Genomic DNA, 20,432 nt, shown 5'->3' with positions numbered 1-20,432 from the left:
ACATTGTCTTGAAGTAAAATAACTTCTTATAAATAAACACACTGGCAAAAATGACTGAGGTACCAGAACTTTGAACACATCAGGAGAAGGTAGAAGCAGGGCTCTCAGAACAAGTCAGTAGTTGCTGCACACTACGGACAAGTTCTAAGTGAAGGCTTGTAAAACCAAATACGCTTCATTCTTCATCGCATGACCATTCCATTTCTGGCTGTCTGACCCGGCCATTGTTTTTCAAGTGGAGCAGAAAAGGGACCCTGTCTCTAGCTTACTAGCGCAGTAAGTTTCCATGACAGCTTGGATGCTGAAATTCATCAAGGCAGCTCACATCTTTATTTACCTACTGGCGTGGGAAACCCTTCATGTCATCAGGATTTCATATCCAAGCTAATTTTCCACATCCAAAACTCATACCCCATAAGTTTCAACAACAGACAACTTGCAATACGTGTAGTTTCAAGAATGTGTCATTGAAGGAAGTGGCAGTTCCCCTAAACCAAAGGGGATGACAAGGTGAAATTATTTATAAAGTGCAAAATCCCACCACATAAAAAAAAAAATCTTGGGGGGCGCCTGGGTGGCTCGGTTGGTTAAACGTCTGACTCTTGATTTTGGCTCAGGTCATGATCCCAGGGATGTGAGATAGAGCCCCGCATCAGCAGAGCCCAGCGTGGAGATTGCTTTTAGATTCTCTTTCTCCCTCTCCCTCTGCCCCTCCCACCACTGTCTCTCTCTCTCCCTCTCAAAAAAAAAGGGGGGGGTGCTTAATGTCTCTGGCGATTAATCATTTGAGAATTTTCATACATAAAATTTTTCTAAATCTAATCTACGTTCTGATACAATATTTTCAAACAGTACCGAGGTTGGGGCCACTGCAAATATGAACCTATAGCTAGTAACCAGCAGATAAATTCATATCTTGAGTCAACTCAGAAGGTTCTACTGTTCCAGCCCCGGCTCCCAACTCCAGCAGGGAGTTTATAACACATCACAGGTAAAGCCGTCTCAGTCATTTTCAAAATTAACTATGCTTTTCCTACTATGGTTTGCATTTTATCAATTTCCTCCACCTCAAGGGGATATATTCATTTTATTTTTATTTAAATGGTATCTAAGCTATATACACTTATTGGTCTGTTTTTTCTTCCCTTAGTAAAACATTAAAATACTATGATTATTTCTATGTCAAGAAATTTTTCTCCGAACTCGGCTGCATAGAATTCTCCTGAATAGATGTACCTTTTTTTTTTTTTAAATGATTTCCTTGTTAGTTGACATATAGTTGACAACTTCTATCTGGATAGCTGATTATTTCCTTGGCATAATTTCCCTAACAGTGAAATTGCTGAGCCAAAGTGTGTACATGCATTAAGGCTTTAAGAGTATTAACAAAATGCCCTCAGAAAGGTTTTAAAAACTTGCTCTGCCATTAGCCTCATCCTTTCCCCCTTGCCACGCTATTATCACATTTCAGTGAAATGAATTGAATTATTAAAATATTCATGGGGCGCCTGGATGGCTCAGTGGGTTAAAGCCTCTGCCTTCGCTTAGGTTGTGATCCCAGGGTCCTGGGATCGAGCCCTGCATCCGGCTCTCTGCTCAGAGGGGAGCCTGCTTCCCTTCCCCTCTCTCTGCCTGCCCCTCTGCCTACTTGTGATCTCCGTCAAATAAATAAATAAAATTTTTTTAAAAAAATCAATAATTGTACCTAACTGGGTAGACCACTGTTTGGGAAAAACATATTGCTCAGAGAGTCAATATCTTCTGAGTGCCAAAGGGTTTTCGTTGTTTGTTTTTGTTTGTTTGTTTGTTTTTCAGAGAACACTACTGCCTTAAAAGGCTGGTTATTGGGCTACCTGGGTGACTCAGTGGGTTAAAGCCTCTCTCTTAGGCTCAGGTCATTATCCCAGGGTTCTGGGAGCCCAGCAGCATCGAGCTCTCTGCTCAACCGGGAGCCTGCTTCCCCCTCTCTCTCTGCCTGCCTCTCTGCCTGCTTGTGATCTCTGTCAAATAGATAAATAAAATCTTTAAAGAAAAAAAAAAAAAGGATGGTTACCTGCTTATCTCAAAGCAAATAACTTTCTGAATACTACCACTCTTCATAAAGTTGTCTGGCTAAAGTAAGTTACCCGCAAAGAAATATTTACTTCCTTGGACTACTTTCTGAGTTCTACACCAGTCATTTCAAGTGTTGCAACTCACTTTTTTTTTTTTTTTCCAAAATTGGCTCATTCACCAACTGTTTTCAATTAACTATGGTTGACATGGTGTTTGCATTTTGCCCCCTCCCCTTTTTAGAAACATAAGCTTCCAAAACGATTACCTGTTAGGCTGGGAGTCTCTGTGTGTGTGTGTGTGTTGTTTTGAAAATTTTGTCAATCCATTTAGTTCTTTCTGAGAAACAGTAGCCAAATAAATGTAGGTGTCATTTTTGGTAGCATAGTTATTAAAATATTGTATCTTTTTTTGGCAATTCTACTTGGGTCTGGCTTTCTCACATACTACTGCAAGAAACATAAGAGAACTGACTCCATTCATGTTATTATAAAAATAAAGTTACAAAGACACAAGGTATGGCAGTTGGGCTTAGTTAATTGAATGTACTTAGAAAAACGTATACTTAAATGTGTATGAGCAGATATCTAACTTACTTGCATTTTTCCAAAATCAATCTTTCTCACATTGCCAAGAAGTAGAATTTCCTCTCCTCACCACCCCATTATTGTTTTTTATTTGAAATATGTTATAGTATAGAGGTTAATGTAGTATAAAAAAGGACATTATAGGGGCACCTGGGTGGCTCACTTGGTTAAGCATCTGCCTTTGGCTCAGGTTATGATCCCAGGGTCCTAGGATTGAGCCCCGCATCTGACTCCTTTCTCCCTGGGAAGCCTGCTTCTCCCTCTCCCACTCCCCCACTTGTGTCCCCTCTCTCACTATCTGTCTCTCTGTCAAATAAATAAATAAAATCTAAAAAAAAAAAACATTATAAATGCAGTGAAGGGGAAATATTTGTATTACTATTATTGTGTAGTCCATTTAATTTTAATGCTTGCTTTGATATAATGAAATATCCAATGTAATGTTGCATAAAATATCATTTCTGTATTTAAATTTCCTTGCTCTCACACAAGATCCATTTGGAATAAGGCAAATGGAATTGGAATTTTGCACTAATTAACCTATAAAAATGATGCTGCCTCGGTTTTCAGGGGCCGTTACAGATTCCAAACCACAGCAGCACCTCGGTTTGGTCTGGTGGCACAGGGTGAAATATCTGTTGTGCTTCTTGAGAATGCCTGGACTGAGCAGTAACGCTGAGTCAGGAAACTAACCCCAGAGTTTATGAGGCTCCTCAGTATTCAGCCTGACTCTGTAATAGCCCAGAAAAAAATTTTTGCACACATCCATTTTCTTTTCATCTGGAGTTCCCTCATCTGATTCTCTTGAGAAAGTGTGTGGATATTCCCTCTGCCAGAGCAAATAACTTTGGACACTTTAGGGAGAACAAGTTACATTTGACCCTTGAATGGCAAGGCTTTCAACTGCGTGGGTCTGCTTCTAGATGGATTTTTTTTTTTTTTTTTTTTTTTTTTTTTTTTTTTTTTTTTTTTTTTGAGAGAGAAAGAGACAAAGAGAAGGCACAAGCAGGGCCAGGGGGTGGTGGGGACAGAGGAGAGTGGCAGAGAGAGAGGGAGAAGCAGACTCCCTGCTGAGCAGGGAGCCCCACTCAAATCTCCATCCCAGGACCCTGAGATCATGACCTGAGCCAAAGGAAAATGCTTAACCGATGAGCCACCCAGGTCCCATTTTGTTTTGTTTTGTTTTGTTTTATAAATACAGTACAGTATTGTAAGTGTATTTTCTTTTTCTTATAATTTTCTTAACATTTTCTTTTCTCTAGCTTACTTTGCTGTAAGAAAACAGTATATAATACATATCACATATAAAATACGTGTTAACTGAATGTTATCTGTAAGGCCTTCAGTCAACAGTAAGCTGTTGATAGTTAAGGTTGGGGGAAGTCAAAATTATGAGTGGATTTTCAAGTACATGGGGGCGGTCAATGCCCCTAACCCCTGTGTTATTCAAGGGGCAACTGTATTTGCTAGTTGATTCAATATATTGATCAATGACCCCATCCCTACACATGGTGGAGATGACTTCCTATAGGAATTGTACCCACCAAGCTCAGGCTGAGCTCTGAGTACAACAGACAAGTAGGATTGCACGATGTGGACTCAAGTAAAACTGTGCTCCAAACCTCTTTCTGCTGCTTGCTAGCTCCGTGACCTTGTTAAGTCACTGGACCTTCACGCCTCAGTTTTCTTGTTTATAAAACAGGAAAGATAGCAGTACTTGCTTAACAGGGCTGTTGTGAAGATTAAGAAATATAATGCATTTAAAACACTTTGCAGGGCTTACAAAATTATATGTGCTGCAATATTCTAGCTATGTTTTTTATTCTTTTTATTTAACTCTGTCTATAGTCTGGAAAACATTAATAGAAAACATAAAAACTATATTATATTCAAAATTGAAGCTCATTGGAATGTTTCAAATTTTATCATTTCTCTTTCTTTGGCTACTCATGATAGAGCTAGTTTTATAAATTATAGCATTTCATATACTTATATACATAATTTAAATATGAGATTTTCTTATGTATGTCTCACTTTGAAAAAAAATGTTTTCAAAGTTTAAAAAAAGACAAAATCCAATGTTCATTTGGAAAAACTCAGATAGGCTTTAAATTCAACTACTTAACACATTTTGAAAGCTTTAAAATTATTGCCACTTCTGGGTGGCTGAGTTGGTTAGGTGTATGCCTTTGGCTCAGGTCATGATCTCAGGGTCCTGAGATTGAGCCCTTAGTGGGGCTCCCTGCTCAGCTGGGAGACTGCTTCTCCTTCTCCCTCTGCTACTCCCCCCTTTACCCCTCCAGTCACTCTCTCGCTCTCTTTCTCACTCTCAAATAAATAAATACATAAATAAAATCTTTTGACAAAAGAAAGCTTTAAAATTATCATGAGAAAAAAATTATCTTAATGACTTTCAAAAAGGCATATTTTTCCATATTAAAAACTAATTTATTTATTCACCAAGACTTCATTCAATGAAGCACCATTAAGTACCTACTATGTTAAGTACCTGGTAAGTAGGTGTTACGTACGTATTTTAAACAACTGTGCTTGGTAATGGGCAGTTTGAAGCAATGTCTGGTTTCACGAGCTCACTAACACTATTCGATACATATTGTTTACAGTCCTAGAAAATGTAATCTGTTGGTCCTAGCATTTATCTTTTTAAAGTCATACCTGTCTGAAAAGTGAATAAAACATTTGGATTCTATTTACAAGTCTTTTTCCTAGAGGGGCACCTGGGTATCTCAGTTGGTTAAGCAGCTAGTCATGATCCCAGGGTCCTGGGATTGACTCCTAAGATCAAGTCCCGGGATCGAGTCCCACATGGGGCTCCCTGCTTAGTGGGGAGCCTGCTTCTCTCTCTCCCTCTGCAGCATCCCCTTGCTTGTGCTCACTCTCTCTCTCAAGTAAATAAATAAAATCTTAAAAAAAAAAAAAAAAAAAACTCTTTTTCTTGGAGCTTTTCTTACTTGACTTAATCACTAGACTAATTTCAAAGGTCTGTGAGGAAAGCTGAGTTAGCCTAAATTATTTTTATAAAAATCCAATGGCTATGTCTGTACAAAGTAAATTATTTTTTAAATGTTAATTTATTTCAGCTAAGCTTGTTGTTTGGAATCACATAAACTACCCATGGAATAGTTCTGAAGATTAAATGACATAATGCTTATACAAACCTAGTACAGAATAAGAACACAATAAATGACAGCATTAGTATTATGATTTATAGCCACAGCAATAGGGAGAAAGATCCATATCCACGTCTCAGGATGGACAGCATTAATCTTTTGCCTTATGTGGCTAGCATGCTTCACAGTGCAAATTTAACTTATGAGTAACAATTTTCATATTATATTTTTAAATATTTTCCAATTATTGAGAGGTCTTCTCTTGTCTAAATTTACGTTTGTCGATTTCTGATAATAATTCTGAAAGGTATATATTCACTTTATCATTTTACAGAGAAGGAAACAATCTCCTCCAGTAAGAAAACTTGGCCAAGTTTATATGATCAGTAAGTGGCAGAACCAGATCAAACCCAGACTTGTCTGACTCCAGAGTTTTTTCATTTGTCATGTTGCCTGTTTTGGAAGATGTTTGTTAATACAATCGAATTTATAAAATTGTTTTCCAAACTGTTCTTTCTTCTTGAGTCCAGAATTCCTAGAGACTCCAAAAAGATGTCTGGGATTTGCTAATCACTATTTAAACAAAACTATACACAAAGAAGATTTTCTGCAGTTTGATTTTGTTACACAGAATAATTTCCCAATATCAGAAAAGTTGAAGGTGATTTTATTTTTTTAAAACAATTTATTTATTTATTTATTTATTTATTTATTTATTTGACAGAGAGAGACACAGCAAGAGAGGAAATACAAGCAGAGGAAGTGGGAGAGGGAGAAACAGGCTTCCCACCAAGCAGGGAGCCCAATGGGGGACCCATCCCAGAACCCTGAGATCATGACCTGAGCCGAAGGCAGATGCTCAGTGACCGAGCCACCCAGGCGCCCCGAGTGACAAAAATATCACCTGGACAACTTAAGGTTGGTACTGATGACATACAGCTCCTTTCTGTCTCTCATGTAACAGAAACCTAAAGACAAATGCAAGATTCTCAGGTAGAGGTTTATCTCTGAACTGAACACATCCACACTCCCTTGTGATATCTGCCCTCCTCTCTCATGGTTGAAAAGACTAAGGCAAATTTAGAAATTAGACCAAAATTGGGTAGCAAACACATTTCTGCAACAAATGGAATGTATGAAATATCTTTTACTTGAAAATGGAAACAAGGTCACAGTCAAAATTGCTACCAAGTTTACTGATATATGACAGCTTCTAAACCCACAAGATAATTCTGCAGGGGAACCTAGTGTATAAAAATTTGGTTCCTATTAGGAAATCCAAGAGAGCTGGAGAGGCTGAGCAGTTACCCATTAAATAAATAGAAGCACACTTTTAAGGAAGGCAAGGAATCTCTGTGAAGTATAAAAATGAGTAAGACCGGTACCCTTTTTTTGAACAGAAGATAATATTTTACGAATTAATATGATTTCAAAGTAAATTCATGATTTTCTTCAATCACATAGTGGTAATTTTAGAGGCAAGTATTCATTTAAACACTCTGAATTTCCCTCCAGTCTGATTTCTCACTTACTTTCCGAATTAAGCAATTTCTTTAGATACTTAACATATTCATCAACAGTGCATATTTTGTTCACTCTCTTACCTAAATGTAGAATTGATATCTTTAATCTCCTCAATACTCAAGACTCACAGGAATGGGGAGGGAGACCCTAGAGTTCTTTTGCCTGGTCATTCCAGTCAGCCCCACAACCTCAAGCCAACTGAGCCAAATACACATCAATATAAATAAAACATTGCAAGAGACTTGGCAGGTCTTCGTGTGTTGTCTGAACATTTTCCATGGGCAATGCCAGCTCCACCACCACTCAGCTACTCCTATTCTACTTGCAACCCAAACTCCAACATCTGGAAAGAATCATCATAATTTTTAACATGTTAGTCCTTAGAGGGCTCATGAGAGTAAAGAAAATAAGCGCTCAAGGATGTCTAAGTCACTTAGAAAGTTAGGTTATGAAAAACAGTCTTTCCCCTACATTTGTAGTTAAAAAGGGGGAGCAAAACTTAATTATGTACAGGGAGCTGCCTTTTATTGTAATTGACAATGCCCTCCAAATCCTATAGCATCTCCTGGCACTTGTAGCCATAGCAGGAGTAGTCCCCCAGAATTTTAAAAGGTTAGCTTTAGGGTAGTGTCATTTATGCTCATGAAATCCTCAGAAATCTGAAGTGCTATAGATCATCTGTAGATTGTCAAGGTGATCATCCTGGGAAGCAGCATGAGGCCACAGGGTCAGACAGGCCTAAATTTCAACCCCAGCTCGGCCACTTCCTAACTTCATTACCTCGGGCAAATTATTGAACTCTCAGAGTCTAGGTTCCCTCATCGATAACAGAAGGCTAATTGGGATCACCCTGCCATCTCAAGAAAATAAAACACTCTATAATCTAGCACAGTGCCTGAGACATAATAGGTGCTCAATAAGTGGAGGTCAAAATAAAATTAAATGAAATATCTACATGTTTCAGACCCTTAAAGCCCCTTGGAAAAACAATGAAGAGGATTGTTATGTAAGGTTCAAGATTCATACACTAAGCGTAAAAGAGTTGCCCAACCTGAGTGGGAAATGCCCATCAAAGTACAGGAAACTCATCCTGAAGCAAGAAAATGTCAAAAAATTCAGATGCAGCCTTAAGTTGATCACTGCTATAAAGTACTGACTTTGAGTTCAGCAGGGTGAGGCCCACCCAATGTCCTCAGGCTACCTTTTGGAAACACAAAAATCTCATTCTCTGGAAAAATACTCCCCATTCCAAGGGGGCCCAAATCTAAGAACTGGGCCACCAACACCTGTCCAGGAAGAGTGGTTGAAGTGAAGCCACTGAGAAATGGTTTCCCTAAGGCAAGAGAAATGGGCAGCAGAGATAGTGAAGTCACAGTTCACAGGGAGAAGCACTCCGGACCCACAGGCAACAGCCCAAGAAGGACCAGCAATACCATCTGACGGAATCAGAGCACAAATCATCACCACGCCGCTCGTGCTCTTAATCAAGACTTGGAAGCAAGGACTACAGAGAGGAGGACTATACTATTCAGTCACCATGTATTCAATCCTGTGTAAAAGTAATGGCTTGGGTCCCACTTCTGCTACCACTACAATTTTGCAGAAAGAGAATCTGTGAGTGTGTTGGTATAGACAGAGGGGAAAATGGTTGCCGTGGACAGAGATGAGAATATAAAACAATCATAGTCCCAACACTTTCTTGACTATTTTGAAACAAACACCTCACAGATCTGAGCTTCAGATTACTTGGTCGTAAACTGGACACAATTCTACTTACTCCGAATCCTGGGTCTTATTTGTAGAGTTTCTTGTAAAGATGGGACAGTGTTTTGTTCTTGTTTTTAGAAACAGAAGTAATCTCCTGGGAGGTAGAATGGAGAACATTTCAGCAAGGAGGATGATTTAAGCTGAATATACATCCATTTTATAATTCTCAGAGAGCGTTCTAGCCCGGTTGACTCACATAAAAATACCAGGAATATACTATGTAGTAGATGACTACAAAGGGCTACAGAAATACAATGAATTGTGTTTGTGCGGTCACAGAATGGGTGACATATAAGTGAATAAGAGCTTGCCCAAAGAATAAGTGAGGAGGACATATTGTGCAGGTAGCAGGGGCAGGACCTTCCAGGTCAAAGGGAACATGTAAGCGAAGGCATAGAGAGGCATGAAAGCATACAATATGTTTGGGGATCAGTAAATACCCTTGTTTGCTTGCATAGGACCCATAAGAAAGCTCTACTGTAGAGACTGGAAAAATTCATCTAGGATCAGAGTACAACTCCATACTAAGGAATCTGGCCTTTTTTCATTAGCAACAAGAATGCCACTCAAGGTAATTAAACAGAGAGTAACATCATCCGATTTCTGTTTCAGAGAGCTCACACCCGCAACAGTGAGCAAAGCAAACTGAAGAAAATTACAAATAGCTATATATTGATTGCTAAGTACATGTCCCTTAAGTGTTTTGCTCCAGGAGGCCAAGTGGAATGTGTGTCTTGTTCACTGCTGTATCTCACTGGATACACATTGCCTAACACATGCTTGGCTTATAGCAGTGCTTTTTAGATATTTGTTGAATTAATTCATTGCTATTGGAATGACTGTGGAAGAATTTTACAGATGCACTTCAACCTTATTCAACCTTTAATGCTGCAATATGTGATACTATTATCATTTATTTATATCCTAGTCATCTTTGGATTCCCAACACCTGGCTCATTACAGTAAGGAGCTCAGTAAGTCTTGCAAACTGTACTGAGCACCAGAGTATTCAATACACAAGACTTGCCCAAATAGACCCAGGAAAAGTAAGTACAACTGACCTTTCCAAAACAAAGGTGTCCAAATTATTACTGATGCATTTTGACCTGAATTTGCAGGTGGGTCCACTCCCGAAAAGTAAAATAGTCACTCTCCAGAAACCATATATATGTATTTACTGGTATGTGCACTATAAGGTACAAAAACATGATGACTCAATTAACCACACAATGGCAGAAGTTCTACTACTGACCAGATGGATTTCTAGAAGTAAATAAGCATGGTGCTTTAATTTCTGATTTGAAAAAAAAAATTAAATTTAGAGGGCAAAAATCAGTGAGTTTATGAAAACAAATTATCAGTAATACTGTTGCCATTTTTCTAAGTCAAAAATGGCCTAACAATAATTTTACATAAACCAAGTTGATGTTTGCTCACTACAAGACTATTATGTTTTTCGAATGCCTCTTCATGACAGTGTGTCCAAATGAGTTCAAAGAGAAAAAAAAAATAGAAAACCGGTCTTTCTCACTGTATCTGTAGAAAAAAAATGACTGCTTTAGGAAGCTTATTACAGATTAAAATCTAAAATTTATTAGTAATTTTAAATAAAGTGCCAAGGCAAATTTTATTTACTTTGCAGTAAATATTTTTAAAACTTTTTAAAAACTTCCATTAAGATTAAGTTTTTATGTAAACTAATAATTCTTATATATACACATGACTAAATCCAACAACCAAAAATTGGAGAATGCGATCAAATGAGTTATTCATCATTACATAGAATAATGAAACCTGATGTCTTTGCTGAGTTCAGCCAAATTTATTTGCATGTGTGGACTAACCACACTGTGGGAGAGACTTGCAAATGATGTTAAGACTTATTACATCCTAACACAGCTTGCCCCAGAAAGCAATTGACTTGGCAAACAAATAAGATAATTCACAAACAAATAGAGCTATTAGTTCAAGTGTTTCTGTTGGAACAAAGAACAACCCATCAGTAGAAAAAGTGTAAACATAATGCCAGGGAAAGAGGACTTCGGTTGGTCACATGAAGTGTCCCCAACATTCAGGAAGAGACATGGTAAATATGAGAAAACAAAAGCAGGCAAACAGCATAAAAGTCTTCTGCAACAAAAGGAAGGAAGAATACCAGCTAAAAGGTATCTTCCCTCTTGTCTTAGTCCGCTTGGGCTGCTATAACAAAATACCTTGGATTGGGTGTCTTAACAGACATTTATTTCTCACGTTTTGAAAGCTTGGGAGGTCCGATTAAGATGCCTGCTGATTCAGTGTCTACTGGTCTAGTGATGGCCCTTTTCTCAGCTTGCAAAAGGCAGCCTTCTAACTATGTCCACACAGGGCCTTTCCTCAGTGTCTGCACACAGAGCAGAAGATCTCCCTCTCTCTCTCCCTCTTCTTTTAAAGGCACTAATCCCATCATGAGGCTCCCACACTCCTGACCCACTCTAAACCTATTTATTTCCCAAAGGTCCCATCTCCAGATACTATCACATTGACCATTAGACCTTCAATATTTGAATTTTGAAGGGAAATATTCAGTCTATAACACCCATAAATCCCTGACTTTCACCATTAGCAATTCCTTCAATCATGATAAGTTCCAGTGCCTTCTATCTCGGGGTTCTTTAAGAAATGTTACTCCTGGGAGGAATAATACCATACCTGGAAGAAACTGGAGGCTACATGTGAGAACACAGAGTGTCTATATTAAGAATGAAATGCTAATAGGTACAAAGAGAGAATGTAAGGTCACTGAAGAAAAAGAATTAGCTTCCCATCATTTGTACTGATAAATCATAAAGACAGCACATAACAAAAATATTCCAACCAATTTCTAAACAATATATTATGTAATTCAGTAACAATTATTTTAGGAATCTGCCATACGGTCTATCTTCTTATTAAGTACTCCGAGGCCCATTAAAAATTGCTTCTTTAGGGGCACCTGGGTGGCTCAGTGGGTTGAAGCCTCTGTCTTCAGCTCAGGTCATGATCCCATGGTCCTGGGATCGAGCTCTGTACAGGGATCTCTGCTCAGCAGGGAGCCTGCTTCCTCCTCTCTCCCTGCCTGCCTCTCTGCCTACTTGTGATCTCTGTCAAATAAATAAATAAATAAAAATCTTTTTTTTTAAATGCTTCTTTATTTGTTATATTCCTGTGGGCCCCCTGGACACAAGTCTTGCAGACTTTCAGAGCTAGGTGTTTTAGATGCCCATCCCTCCAGTAGGAGTCTTAATGCCTGCTTTTCCTTCTGCCTCTCCCCACCTCACTCGTGCTCAAGCTCTCTCTCTCTCTCTCTCTCTCTCTCTCAAATAAATAAATAACTCTTTTAAAAAAATGCTCTTGCATTATGTAATGTGAGATTTTGTTTTCTTGGACTTGGAAAGAGTAATAAATCCCAACACATGACCTTCTGCAGGGTGAGGTTCAAATAGAAAGGTCTAAAGCACAGGATAGGATAACAGCCATCTTCCTAGATCAGTCAGTTAACTAGAAGGAATCACTCAAAACCAGACAAAAAATGCATGCCTCATATTTTCCAAATCTAAGAATCTCACCACTATTTTTTCTGGGAAATCTTCCCCTCCCAAAAGACCACAAACCACTTCTAGGCCTTCATAATAGTAGGGAAATTACGCCAACTGGGGCTTTGAAATTCACGGTATATAAATACAAGATAATAATCACAGTAGGGCAACCACACACCACTATCAATATGTTTACTTGATTGATTACCAGGAAAACAAAGCTATTCAAGACAAAAAACCAATTCACTGTTCTATCTGATATATCTTTCTGCCTTCTTCTCTGTTCCTTCTACCTATTTAAATCCCTCCATATCCAGATCTTTGCTCCCTCTTTTGTCAAATTTTCCATGATCACTGTGTTAATATAATCTCTCCTTCTGAATGACTAGTTGTGAATCCCACCTATGTAGTCCTTCACAGAACCTTATTTATAGTTTTTTCTACACCTGGTTTAACCTCTCCTTCCTATAGCACCCGCTGCCACTACCCTCCCACCCTCACCCACACCAGATTGCTGCAATGACCTCCTACAAGCTTTTATACCCTTGAACATAACAAATAGTCATGAAACACTTTTGAACATGTGAATACTGAAAATTTTTTAGCACACACTTTCTTTTTGCTAGATCCTCAAGCCTATGAAACAGAAAATGTAAATTTAGCAACTGACAAAACAAATAGAAGTTCTTTTAGGGCAAATAGAAGTTCTAGGGCAAATAAAGTTCCTTTAGGGCAAATAGAAGTTCTCTTGGTAATCTGTGACTATAGTCACAATTAAGTTACCGTTAATCAATAAAGGATTCAGGGACTGATTTCTCCTTTAGCCTATATATTATATTCCACTTTACTATGGCCAGTAACTACAGAAGGAAAAATTTCTATAGAGATGAGCTATATAACAGACATATAAGTGAAAATGACTCACACAGCTCAGGAAGTGTTTGAAATAAGTATGTGCATCTTTCAACCTTTCCCTGCCCTTCAAACCAGCTTGTCATCGGCCTTAAGCCTCAAAGCTAGGTCGCTCTTCTGTCCTATATCTAGATCTCACCTTATTTCAGCTTGTTGGGTCCTTAGAGAAGCAGTGGTTTTTCTCATTCCAGTCATGACCTTTTCATTATTTTAAGTTCTAGGCTTCTAGAGTCAATAAAACTTTAATTCTCCAAAATATTTCCTGAAACCATTTTCTATTTTACGACCTTGTGACTTTGCTCAGACTACCTATTTCTTCTTCTTTAAACACACCTTTTAAAGATTTTTATCTTATTTTATTTTTAGTAACCTCTACACCCACTGTGAGGCTCAAACTCACAACCCCAAGATCAAGAGTTGCACACTCAACCAGTTGAGCCAGCCAGGTGCCCCTCCTTAAACAAACTTTTATTGAGTATCTGTTACATGCTCAGTAGTAGGGAAACAATGGTATGTATGCAGACACAGTTCTTGTCTTATCAGAACTAAGAGTAATGGGAAGGGCATGCAATTAAACAAATCTAACAAGATGAGCTAGTGAAAAATTGATGCTTTAATTTTCTTAATTTTTTATTCATATAAAAATATGTAAATACATGTATATATGTACCTGATATATTTTTTTACTTATATAAAACATATATGTGTGTGTGTGTGTGTGTGTGTGTGTGTGTGTGTGTGTGTGGACTTGTTTTTTTTGTTTCTGTGGACTTGCTGGCAAAATTAAAGATTTTCCTTCTCTTTCCATTTTTTTATTTAAACTCAATTAATTAATATATAATGTATTATTGGTTTCAGAGGTAGAGGCCAGTGATTCATCAGTCTTATAAAATACCCAGTGCTCATTACATCATGTGCCCTCTTTAATATCCATCACCCAGTTACCCCATCCCTTCACCCCCAACCTGCCATTCCACCAACCCTCATTTTGTTTCCTATGATGAAGAGTCTCTTATGGTTTGTCTACCTCTCTAGTTTCATCTTCTCTTATTTTTTCCTCTCTTCCCTTATGATCTTCTGTTTTGCTTCTTAAATTCCACATATGAGTGAGATCATATGATAATTATCTTTCTCTGATTGACTTATTTCACTTAGCATAATATCCTCTAGTTCTATCCACATCTTTGCAAAGAGCAAGATTTCATTTTTTGATGGCTGAGTAGTATTCCATTATATACATATATATACCACATCTTCTTTATCCATTCATCAGTCAATGGACATCTGGGCTCTTTCCATCATTTGGCTATTGTGAACATTGCTGCTAGAAACATTGGGATATAGATGATGCTTCGGATCACTACATCTGTATCTTTGGGGTAAATAGCCAGTAGTGCAATTGCTGGGTTGTAGGGTAGTTGTATTTTTAATAAAGATTTTCTTTTTATAGAAACAGATTTATGTATTCCTGAGTTTGGAGCTCCTTGTCTAAAGAACTTTACTGATGGTTGTGTACTTGAATGTGTAGGCCCTGGAAGAAAACTGAGCCAGGTAAGCTGAGAGAGTGACAGACAGAGGCTAATGCTTCCTGGAGAAGAGGCAGAGTGGTCTAAACTCTAAGTTCAAAAAGAAGGATGGCCTTGAGGGAATAAGGAAGGAGAGGGGGGGGGAGGCTGATCAGAACCAGTCCATACCCAACACCTTGGCTGTGGCAGGACACCTCAATGGGAGAGGATACAAGGATGCCTAAGGTGTCAGCACTAAGCAGTCTGGCTTCAAAAACTGAGCAAGGCATGAAGTGAATGGACCCAGAAGCATCCCTGTCTTTGAAAGAACCACATAAAGCCTGGCACAGGAACCTCTCAGCGGTCACCATAACAAACCCCTGACCTCTCCTCCATTTGTCCTGGACTTCATAAGCCCCAGGGACCTAACTCAACTCAAAGGAGGAAGAAGGAATCTCAAAAAATATCTAAACTTGTACTTCTTTTTTTTTTTTAAGAGTTTATTTATTTATTTGACAGACAGAGATCACAAGTAGGCAGAGAGGCAGAGAGAGAGAGGGAAGCAGGCTCCTGCTGAGCAGAGAGCCCGACATGGGGCTTGATCCCAGGACCCTGAGATCATGACCTGAGCCAAAGGCAGAGGCTTAACCCCCTGAGCCACACAGGTGCCCCTAAACTTGTACTTCTTGACAACCTTGGAAAAGAAACTGGAAGCTAGGCTTTATTAGAGAGAAATATGATATTTCTTACACCATGCATATCACAAACAATTCATAGCCATTTATTACACAAGTAACTACAATAAAATTGCAAGAGATGATCTAAGTCTCCAGTCTTGACTAAAATATCCCAAATTCTCTCTAAGTCCTTCTTTCCCCTTCTTAATCCTATGTCTTCACACTCCACCCACATCACTCTCTTTAGTCCACGGAACTATCAGAAATAATTTCTGTCAGTCCCATCAACGGCTTTCAAATGTGCATTCAGTTCCTCCTTCCTGATCTGGTAAAGTGTCCCCTTGTTGGTCCATTTGTTTTCATAGTGAGTTTTTTGTTAATTCTAGAAAGGGAGCACAGCTTCGCATATACAAGATCAAAGAAAAACCTTTTTTTGTTTGGAAAGTCAATTCCTTTGATTGAGGATCAACTATGTTGAACACAAACTTTGTAAAAAGTACCCATAAAGAGATCAAGGAGGAGGGGTATGCAAACCCAGCTAGCCAGATCTGACAAATTCATCCTGGTAAGTCATGAAGTAGCAAATATTATGCCAAATTACTTTAAATTCTATTGCAAAGCTAAAACCTCATATTTGCATGCATGCATTATAACGCTCCTTGCCATTGGAAGTCCCCAGTTAATCCACTCAATGATTCTTATAAAAGAAAATTTGTCTTCATAGTTAGCCTAAGAGTGTAATGGAATGACATAATCCATAATGATATAATCTAACGGCCAGCCATTATCACAAATCATATCATTAGCAATGCCACCCAAATGGTACACATTTCACATAATTGCCTGTCAACCAGCCATTTATCATGGTAAGACCTTTGCTTAAATTCAGTAATTACTGATATACCTTGCCATGTCACTTTGAAATTTTTCTAAACCAGGCTTTCCAGAAAGTTTCTTAAGAGGCATCATTTTTATTTAATCGTAAGCTGTTTCATGTATTGGCGTCCAATAAAATTTCTTCTTGGCAACATTTAAATGAAGGAAATTAGGAACACTACAACATTAGTCAGTATGGAAATTACTTTCAGATCATCACCCATTTAACTTTTTTGTTTTTAAATTATATAATGAAATCTATTTTCCTCTGGGTGTGAATGACCATCAGGATTTACCCTTCAAGGATACCTGCACTTTAAAAGAGGGACTTGATAGAAACAAATGACAGTCAAATTAGTGTATGGTTTCTGGTGCACCAGAAATTCAGGATTCCCACTACTTCTTCCAGCAGGCCAGGAGGACTGGAGTCAAGCTTGTCACCCCATCTAAGGGACTCCAACCCTGCTGTGCTGTTCTAACTGGCCTTTGCTGTACTCATGCTTGTTGTTCCCCTGAACAAGTGAGTTGGTGATTCCTCTAAGGAGATGGGCTCTGTGTGTGGATACGGACAGCTCTGAAATCTCAGCTTGGTCAGGTAGGATGGGGAAGCAGGGGAAAATGCCACCTCCAGCAGGAGCAGTGTCAGGATCCAAACTTGTGAGAAAACTGATGAATTCCAAACACATACCAAAAGGAGACAGTTCATCAGAACCAGTAACACTACATACCATAGGGGAACCTACCACTCTTGGGTAGCTGTTGGCATGCAAATTTTTGATATAAGATATGGGACAATAAATAAATCAAACAGACACCATTTGTCCTTTCAACGTTCAGCCAAAGGCCTCCTATGCTGGGCACCTTTTGGGGATATGATATATGACAATAAAAAGATATTTCTATTGTTCATTAGAATGTTGGAGGGGCTTCACATGCACGAACTTGAAACAAACCTGTCAGACCACAGTCTAATGGCCAGTTAGAGGTTGCAAAATAGGCTCAAGGAAGAAGGGTGTCCTAGGTCATAACAAAAACAGAGCTCAGGCTAAAAGGCCATTTGTTGGTTCATTTGTTCATTCATTCATTCATTCACTCATTGAGTGACTACAACTTTTTTATTTTATTTTTTCAGTGTTCTAAGAGTCCATTTTTTTTTAAGATTTTTAAAATTTATTTATTTGACAGAGATCACAAGTAGGCAGAGAGGCAGACAGAGAGAGAGGAAGGGAAGAAGGCTCCCTGCTGAGCAGAGAGCCCGACGAGGGGCTCAATCCCAGGACCCTGGGATTATGACCTGAGTCGAAGGCAGAGGCCTTAACCACTGAGCCACCCAGGCGCCCCAAGAGTCAATTTTTTTAAATTGATTTTACTATCGACTGTCATTTTTTAGGAAATACTGGCTGTTGAGACCAGCAGATGAAGGGGCCTGAGAGAGGAGGAACTTCTCATTGATAGGGTTCCCCAGGACAATGGTTGCTTCCTTAGACACAGAGAGAGGTAGAGATGGTAGAAAAGTGAATGTTTACTTCTTCAAACTGTGCTTCTCCCTTTTGCTCAGCTCCAGAGACTGATCCCAGTGGGGAAACTAAGGCAGCCAGCAGCCAGCGGTGATCACACTGGTGGCAAGCTGCCACTTCACACTCTTCGTTTCACCTCCACAACCTCTCTGTCAGTAGGTGCTAAAACCCTCACTTCACAAATGAGAAAAGCAGGAAGATAGGAAGCCAAGGCCTGCTGTGCTCTTGCTACCGCCCTGTGGACCAGAGGAGACCCTGATTTTCTGTCTCCTGGACACTGCGATGAAACTGAAAACCCAAGCAAACCATTCCTCTTCTCAAACCCTACACTGACAAAAGGCAAGCCACGCTTCTTTAGTGAGGCCAACAGAGTTCTCAATGCTCTGACTTCATCTCCTACCATGCCCAATACAAACATAAATCTTACATAAGTTTTTGTAGATAATGGAAGAAACTCGAAGGCAAGGCATTGTGTCTCCTTTAGTTCTATTTATCTGGGACCCAGAAGAGGACTACTATATCCTAGGTACTTGATATATTTATTAAAACTATGACTCCATTTCTGAGGTCTGACTCATTGTTCCAAAAAAGAAAGCCAATTCTGTTTCTCCTTGTGTGTTATGATAGAAATGGCCCAGCCCCCTGCAGTTTTGGTCAGTGAGAAGAGAAGTGGGATTTAATAAGGAATGGGCACATGAACCCCAAGAAGCTGCTGTGGCACCCCTATTTCCTATGGAGAACCCAGTTAGCTCTAGAGAGACTCCTCCTAAGTCTTGACATAGAGGAGTCCTGGATCAGTTTACACGTCTACTGAGTGCAGAGTGTATGGAATTTCCTTTGTGTGACCTGTCCCTTTCCAGAGTCCTTCAAATTCCATTCCTAAGAGCCCCCAACAGTGTTCTCTGCATACCAAGAATTTAGAAAGTCCCCTGTGAATGTTAAACACTACACTTCCTACCAGGATGGGGTCTATAATAGAAAAAAATTTCTCCCATACTAATTTTCAAGGAGAAAAGTAGAAATGCACTTCCAGCAAGAAAACTAGCTGTCTGGGAAGGTTTCCAACCAGAAGATTACTTTTTCTTTCTTTCTTTTTTTTCTAAACTTTTGACTTCCTTTACTACTTAACATTTTTGTTATTGCTATTTCTTTGTGAGATGGCAGATAGTAAGAGAAGAACAAGAGAGGGAAGAAGAACCACTGAGCAAAGGTATCCCACAGGCAGGCACCATTCCGGGATTTACAGTGAGGATCACTCTTCAAAAAAACAGCATCATCCCTCTTCTACAACAGAGGAAAGCCAGGTTCAGGGCCATTAAATAGAATAATTGCCCAAGATCAAAGTGAGAAATCTAATGTCAGAAATTTGACTGTCCCTTCTCACTTAGTCATCTAATAAGTAATTGGAAAAAGATTTCAACCCAGGCTTATCTGACTCCAAAGCTTAAATGCTATGTTATTCTTGGGAAACAATCACCTAAACAAGTCCATAAACTTCCATATTTTACCAGATAGTTGACTTAAAAAGAGGTTCCATAATTTTCCTTTCTAGAATTGATCAAATCCTCCAGTAGTACCTCCACACCATTTCTCTGTCCAGTACGAAAATGCACACCAAAAGAACCAATTTTTTACTCAGAGTTTTGAAAACTTCATGACAATGCAAAAAAAAAAAAGAAAGAAAGAAAGTTATTGTACTGAATATGCCTCTTGGAGAGTGTTGGCAAACTCTAATGTTTTAACTAAAACCATAAAGCAGACAGATCTTTGTGACGAACAGCCTCCCAGAACTATTTGTCACTGATAACAGAGGCTTCTGTAATAAATGGCTGGAAATCACTCTCCATTTTAAAGTGTCACATAAGGGGGCACCTTGGTGGCTCAGTGGGTTAAAGCCTCTGTCTTCGGCTCAGGACATGATCCCAGGGTCCTGGGATCAAGCACCACATCGAGCCCCACATCGGGCTCTCTGCTCAGCAGGGAGCCTGCTTCCTCCTCTCTCTCTCTCCGCCTGTCTCTCTGCCTACTTGTGATCTCTGTCTGTCAAATAAATAAAATCTTTAAAAAAAAAAAAAAAAGATTAAAGTGTCACATAAGTACCGACTGACGATACAAAACTATGCCAAACTGCAGTAGGATGGCCCTTACAAATTATATAAGCAAAAACAAGATCAAGTACAGCCAGTCACACTTTCTTATATCCTTCACAAACTTCAAGTGGGCTATCAAGGACTATCAGACATTTTAAAGAGAAACTTAAAAACACACACCCTCCTCGGAGCCTTTAAGGATGGTTCCTCAGTTGGAGGGAAACAAGCAAGCTCTGTACG

Source organism: Lontra canadensis, unplaced genomic scaffold (assembly GCF_010015895.1).
Source record: "Lontra canadensis isolate GAN:19392208 unplaced genomic scaffold, GSC_riverotter_1.0 scaffold40, whole genome shotgun sequence".
Lineage (NCBI taxonomy): Eukaryota > Metazoa > Chordata > Mammalia > Carnivora > Mustelidae > Lontra > Lontra canadensis.
This window is presented reverse-complemented; position numbering follows the sequence as displayed.